Raw genomic sequence first — 7,963 nt, forward strand, 5'->3', positions numbered from 1 at the left:
TGTTTTGGGCCGGTCCTTTGTTGTTTGATGAACATTATAAACAGAGATCTTTATTATGCTGCTTCCCCTTTAAGAGCAATCTATAAAGATATACGGATGTAATATAATGTGACGCGTCCGTTTTGTTTCCAAGCTGTTAACGTTCATAAAACGGACTACTTCATAGACCCTTGCTAATATGGGGATTTAGACGTAATGTTGTGTTTATTTGTCCGTTTCAGAGTAATAAGTAAAAAAGAGAACTCAGTTTAGTAGTTCGCGCTCTGACTCTCTAGGCGCGCATCTTTAAACATGTTTTTTGCATTAGCCTCACACTGCATACAATACACGCAACACAATTCTTTATCGTTTCTGTTTTGTACCCTATAGCCGAGTGATTTTTTTTATTCTGCAGGCTATTGATTTCCTTCCGCTTTATCATTAATAGCATTAAATAAGCCTCTTACACCCGCGCATATTACGTATTTGTGGGGCGAGGGCACTGATAGATAAGCGCATGGCTGAAGGAAGGGAGACGATCGAGTGGTTTGTTCTATCAACTCCGCCGTTAGGAAGAGATTTAAAACGAAATGTCCATGTAAGAGTTCGATACCTTTTCCATTCAGTTCTGGGGCATATTCAAACGCAAACCGGTGCGCAACGTTTTGCTACGGTTTCCGGGTTGAACGACACGTTTCCTGGAAACGGGTTTCAACGGTGTGCAACAGGGTTTGAGATATGTTTTCTCTTGTTTGGTGGGTGTGTCAAGAATGTCAGCCCAATCAGCAGCAACATGTATATAACCCACGCGGTGTTAAAGAGACAGCTCGCACAATGGGTCCAAGTAAATTCGTTTAAGTTTTTCCGCTGCAGCTCGGTATACGCAACAATTGAAGATATTAGAAGAGATGTATTTTGCAGTATTCAACACGTATTCATACCGATTTCGTCAGGCTCCGAAAATTCTTCTAAAAGAACACTAAAGCGGGATTTATACATTCGCCTTGCTCCGCTATGCGAGCCTCCGCTGACTGCACGCGTACCTCCGCAAACGGACGAGGCGTTTATAGTTGACGCGCATGCCGATGTGCTATTCTTTTAAACAACAGAGGGCGACTCGGAGTAATCAATTCAACTAACCAGCACGTATTAGCGTGGAGAAGAAGTGGTTTGCTTGAACAACGCAATTTACCATGGTTTTATTTTTGTATTTATAGTATAAATCACAGTGGCCACAAATTTACTATTGTCTCACTACAGGCACATTAGTTATATGAGGTTTCTTATAAAACTATGGTAATATAAACAGAACAATCCCCAAAAAACATGTCTCTACACTTGTATTATAGTAAAACCATAGTTACCTTTCATAAGAAGTGCTTCACATATTAAACTTTACATATGTTATTTAAAACTTATTGGATAAAGAGTCTGCATTGTTCTGCGTGGATTAATCATTGAGGTGCATGCAGGGCCGGCCCAAGCCTTCAGGGGGCCCTAAACAGAATTTTACTTGGGGGGCCCCTCTGTGCCACCAATATGACTAATTATTGTCAATCCTTGATTATTCGCACACTATACATCTAAAACACCCATTATCAATTTTATTTGTTGTAGCTGTGTTCCTTACATCATACCAATGTTTTTACCCTTCTATGGATTTTAATTGTAACAGTAGCAAACCCACAGGAGTGGTCAGGTGTTAATTTGCACTTTAACATTCAAAGTCTTGCGTGTGTCTTGTGGTGTACTAAAAATTAGCTAAATAAACCAGTAGACAATGGATTTACTGTAAACATGTTAACCACTTTAATTACTTTTGGTTAGAAAAATTAGCAACATGCATAAAGTGCAATACAATCAACTACAAATAAAATTACTTAAGATAAACAGTATCTTTTTATATAAAAAATAAATTTAAATGATTATTAACAGATTTTATTATTAACAAAATTAACAGATCAGATTGATCTGCTTTATATTTTATTCTTGAACCACCTTGTTATAATCAACTACAAAACTACAAATAAAATCAAATACAAACAGGATCTTCTTCTGCAAGTCCACTCAGTCTTTCTTGAGCCATGGAAGATCTCAAATAGTTTTTGATCAGTTTGAGTTTGGAAAAGCTCCGTTGTTGAATGAACAGAATGTTATATTAATATTAAAAAAGCTATTTCTAAAACAACAAACAGCAGTTATTTTAACGTCAAACTATATCACACAGCAAGCCATCTGTACACCTAAAACATTGAGGCATAATGAATATAATAGCTAAGACCCCAAAGGTAGGCTAATGTAAGTAATGTTAAACTTATCAGTACCAAAGTTATAAAACAGAAGCTTATTTTTTATGATCAGTACCAAGTTCATGAAACGGAATCTTATTTTTATTACAGAAATATAATCCAGGAAAGTTATTTTTAAAACCAGCTAAGTAATATGTTGTGTATTATAATATATTAAGATTGCAAAGTTATTTGCGGATGTTTAATTAAACATACTTTCTTGCTTGCTTAATTAACTAGCCAGCTAACTTTAACTTGCAATATAGTTTACTAGGCTAACTAGGTTAAGCCTATTTAGTTTATATTAATTTTCTCAATTTACCTTTATCTTGCTGTTTTTTCTCTTCCTCGGTTTTCTTCCTTTTTCTTTTCTCTGCACCCGAAGGATCTGTCCTTTTTTGTGATATTATGGAGTTGAAATTCTTCAATCAACTTTGAATTGCGTCAATCAGTCATATTCTCGCTGTGCATGCATCCTGCTGCAGCAGCTCTTTAACATAATATTGCGTTGTGTTTTTTTTTATTATTTAATAATGCATTTTGTATCATTACCCATATCCATTGAAATATGATATTAAAAAACGATGTCAAGAAATGGCCCAAGAGTACATGAAATTACATCGTTTTTTTTAAGACTCGTGGGGGCCCCCTGGTGGCCACGGGGCCCTAAGCAGCCGCTTAGTTCGCTTATGCCTTGGGCCGGTTCTGGGTGCATGTACAGACGTGCCTGCTCGGCTAGACTCGTATCCCCCTCGTTCGTTTTCGGATGCGTTGCCGCGCGCGCAGTTACAAAAAAGCCGTGCACACCGCCACGCGAAATGAGGTCGCGCGCACTCAAAGCGAACTTCCGCCAACACCGCGATGACGTCATGTTTGCCGCGCGCACCCAAGCGAACCTGCGGACGCGTCGAGTATAAAGAAGCCTTAAGAATGGCCTTCTCAGCTGCCATAGTTAAACTCTTGCGTCATCACAACAGGGGGTTCAACCGCATCCCCGTTTCCGTTTAAAAAACGTTTTGCAACGTTTTGTCGGGGCTGAACGCAGCCCTGGTGTTCCTGGTTCATGTGCGCGCTTCAGCAATGCTCTCATTGGTTGAGACGCGTGGTGACGCCATTACCAGCCAGTACCGATCAACATCCCACCCCTTCTGTGACCCGTGGTTTGTCTGTACGTTTCAGAGCCAGTGAGCAACGGGCTTTCGACATAAAATAATACTTAATAAAAACAGTGTTATTGTGCATTAAAATAATTGTCGGCGTTAATTAATTAATGCGTTTACCTCTCTCAGCCCTAATAATAATGTTATGCCAGGGACTATAACCCTATACATACACTTTTAATCATTTAAATAACAAAATAAGAAAGTTAAAATATGCAGTCTATAACGCTCTGTTCGAAACAAATACAATTGCAGGTTTATTAAGTTAAGAAGACAGTTTTGAACATCAATATTTCATGTATTTGTCCAAAAACAGATTTTTTTATTTTAACCAAGAGCAGTTACCAATTGCAACATTTATTGGAAAAAAATAGCAATTATGCATTTGAGGCTGTGCTATATTATGAATGTGGTCTCAGAAAAAGGGGTTGGCATCAAGTCATTGATGGGTTTGTGTGTTTGTCTCAAAGACTGCAGTCACACCAAATGTGTTCAGCTGGGTTAAATATTTTCGACACTAGACTGAATTGGTCATTTCTTTATGATCTTTGCTCTGTGCACAGGGGCATTGTTATGTTGCAGTAGAAAATTGCCCTGTCCAAACTGCTGCTGCTGTATAAAAACAAAATTGGGTATATGCACATGGCACGATGACATACCCTGCGTTCCAATCCGCATACTATCTGTCCTAATAGTATTCGAAAGTAGAATTAGTATGTCCCAAATCGTAGTGTGTTGAAAATAGTATTCCAAAGATTCCCGCATGGTCTACTACTTCCGGTAGAAATTCAAAGTGCAGAACGATGCACACTCTGACGGCTGATATTACCCACAACTCACCACGAGTAGGCGGAGTGTAGTGACGCTCCACTGCATTAATAGTTATTTGCCAAAATGTTGTCTATAGGCAACAACGGCCACTTCCGCTTCCTGTTAGTATGTCCAGTTTGTGCAATCTATTTTGCCATACACTCAAAAGTACCTACTATTCTAACACAAAAACAGTACCTACTATTAGGGCTAGTATAAGTAGGCGAATTGGAATGCAGGGATACTTCCGCTAAAATCTAAGACAGCTATAGGTCAGCTCTCATAGCACGAAGGGGATTTTTCACCAAGTGATAACGATGTGTTTAGTAAGAAAACGTTCAAATTTCGGTGATCCGACCGCACTACTGGTGAGCATTGTTAAGTGCCTCTGTGATCATGCCTCTATAGTAAGTGCAAAGGTTCACTTAGCTTTTTTTAATATTTGTTGATGTACCTTGAAACGTACCAGATGTAACTGCCTGGCTGAGATTTTAGCGGAAGTACGTCATGGACCCGTATGCATATACCCCATTCTCTTGAATATTATTATATGTTATAACCTTATAGGGATAGTTCACCCAAAACGATTTTTCCTATAGGTTTCTCAATGGTAGCCAAGAACTATTTGGTTACACACACATTTTACCAAATATTTTTCTCTGTGTTCATCAGAACCAAGAAATTTACACAGATTTGGAACAACTTGTTGGTGAGTAAATTAATACAGAATTTTCATTTTTGGTTGAACTGTTCCTTTAAGATTTGTGCTCATGGAAAGTAGTCAAACGTGAGGAGAGCCCCTCATTTTTGTGCATACTATGTACATTTCTTAATTGCAAATATGACGTTTCATACTGTACGTCACATTTATTTGTATAGGTTATTTTTCAGAAAACATCAAAGCAGCTTCACAGTAACAGAATTGTCATCAATACAATTCAAAAAGCATTTACATAAAAAATATTAAGTACTCCAAATTCTCCCAGGTCTAAATTATTTTAGTTCATGGAGTATCTGCACGTGAGTTACTGTTAAATATACCTCAGTGTAGTATTTCACAACTCCTTATTTTTTGTGAAGTGATTATGTTAACAACCAAGTGCTAATAAACATTAATAAGATATTTTATAGGCATATAAATCACTCGCCACTCTATCCGGCACATAAATTAAACAGGCTCCCCACAAACCGAGAAACACACACACGCACGCACACACACACACACGCTACAGTACTGTGACATTGAATGAGCTACTAAAGGCACATTATTGATCAATAATTGAGAGCATAAAAGGACAGGAAGAGTGAAAGGAGAAGGATTAGACAGTTAATCTCTAGAAAATAAAGAAACCACCACCAGATCATTGACCAGGAATGGATGACGGCACTTGGAGTGGAGGAATGAAGGACATATTGTAATTATCAAGTGAGTGAGAATAGCTATGCAGATCTATAAGTCCAGACAGTGCCCAATGCCACTTGGGGCAGGCTAATGTTAATATTCTCTCGGAGAGCACAGCGAAGTCAATACACCTCCATTAGTACATAGAAACCCCTTCACTCCTCTGTTCCCCTCCACTCGCCTTTTATCTCATGCTCCTTCCCTCTCTTGCAAGGCCAAGGAGTCCCTTCTGCGCCCATATAAATTTCACCACTCTCTCTTCTGTTCACGCACACAGTCCTACTTACATACATGGGGGCCACTTGCCTTCATTCCCCCATTAGTCTCAAGTTTCAGCACTTCTGTGTGGAGAACATTGATTTTGTCTTTTCTGTCACACTACTTTAAGTGAGCAACAGACAGCGGTGCTTTGATGGGTCTGCGTACAGGTTCCAAGTGTGTGTGTGTGTGTGTGTGTGAGTGTGGCCGAAACACTTTGGAGACTGAGATTATGAAAGTGTTCATTTGTGGCTAAAGTTTGTGTCTTATTTTGGAACATCACAGTATTTTGTGTGCTTGAAAAATGTGTTAAAATGCACTAGGTTGGCATTCCCTCCTGGCAGTCACACTTTTCTGTTGTCTGTTCATTCATTATTGAGGATTTCTTTTGCACTGTAACTCATCACTGTAACAAATTTCTGTAGTTTTTACAGCATTATTACTGTAAAATGATAAAATCCTTACTGTAGAACACAGCAGGTTGCTGTAGATCTGCAAAGCTTTGTGGGAAAATTTTGGTGGCGGGAAAATTCTACAGTAAATATGTTTATGCTGTGAATCATTATACAGTAATTTTTAACAGATTTTTTTGTCAGCACAAATCTGAAGAGACTCGACAGATTCTTCAAAATCTTGACTTCAGCAAAGTCATTTTTTTCTAATTTTACTAATTATTTGTTGCTATTATTGTTTATTTAGCGCAGTTTCCTCTTGTCAGGATATCTGTGCGTTGTATATGAGTGCGCTGGGAGAGATAGCGAGAGAACAACACAGACATGAGCTGGTATGATAGCGTGTGCATAAAATAAACGTTTTGCTCATATAATGGTATATTTTCTTATCTGGCAAGATTTTATTGATAACATCTTCAGTTTGGCGAAGGAGTAATGCTGTTGGATAAAAAATAATCCGGAATTGTGTCCGTGTGTAATGTATGTGTGTGTTTGTGCGTAGCCATGTGAAGGAAACCGATAAATTACTGAAGTGTGCTGAGCTGAAAGAAAACTCAATAACGGGTAAGACTTTTAAAGAGTTTTAATGGTTAGACATTTCATATTCTTTATAAGATCCATTGCAGGGCAAGCTGCAACAACTAATGTCTGAGAATAACGGGGGCTTTGTGCAAAAATTGCCCTCAAAATTCAACATAAAAGGCCAAAAATGCCCTGTCTTATTACATCTGATCACTGTGCATATTTCTTTTACATGTGTTATTTACAGCGGTGAGCCTTACAACCTGTCAGTCTCGGCGCATGAATGTAATGGCCAATCAGAAGTTTAGATGAGTCACCGCTTGCTTATAAAAACAACAGGTTTGTAAGTCAGATGTAAATCAAATTAATTTATTATAATGGAAGTTTAATGCAGTCAACTTCATTCATTATAACACAAGATTATAACTGCAGTCATTTACTTTTTCAGTTATGAGTTTTTAAGTTTTGTTTATTACCAGTTTGAAGAAAAAAAACGTTTTTATGATACTGAAAGAAGATGTCTTAATGCAAAAACAGCAATATCACCCATGAACTATTTGTCTTTATTGTCAATAAGAATGAACTGTAAGAATGGCATGCTAAACAATTTTAACATATTCTATTATTTGACAATAATCATGATTAAAATATCAACATTAATATTAAGATAATGTTTTTAATATTTCAGTCCACTGTAAAGAGTGCCTGTTTGTTATATTTATTACATGTGATATGCTCCTCTAACGCAGTTCAAAGACAGCATCAGCCTTAAACTTTGTTTTTGTCTTTTTTTATCATTTATCTTTTCATAATGTATACACCAGCATTTAAAATGACATTAATCTTTATTGAGTTGTGGTGTAAATACAGTTAAATACAGGTAGTCTGTGTAATAAGCCAGATGCAGCTTCTGCAGAATGAATATCAGTGAATATAATGAGTCTATGTCTTTTGTCTTTTACTGCAAGGAAGAAGACTTCAGTCCAGGAGGATGTCTCCAGTTCAGGAAAAACATACAGGACCAGAGTCAGTTACAAATAATGTTTTTTTCAATGATATATTGTATAGATCTAACAATGTAGTTTTTTTATT

The 7,963-nt window shown here is 37.5% G+C and overlaps 1 long non-coding RNA gene across 1 annotated transcript; it reads left to right on the top strand.

The window, feature by feature from the left end:
• The first annotated feature begins 6,835 nt into the window (after positions 1-6,835).
• On the top strand, positions 6,836-7,963 carry LOC130553621 (uncharacterized). Its single transcript, XR_008962880.1, has 3 exons — positions 6,836-6,913; positions 7,119-7,210; positions 7,840-7,963. It is a non-coding gene; the product is annotated as an uncharacterized LOC130553621 (long non-coding RNA).

Source organism: Triplophysa rosa, linkage group LG4 (genome assembly GCF_024868665.1).
Source record: "Triplophysa rosa linkage group LG4, Trosa_1v2, whole genome shotgun sequence".
Taxonomy (NCBI): domain Eukaryota; kingdom Metazoa; phylum Chordata; class Actinopteri; order Cypriniformes; family Nemacheilidae; genus Triplophysa; species Triplophysa rosa.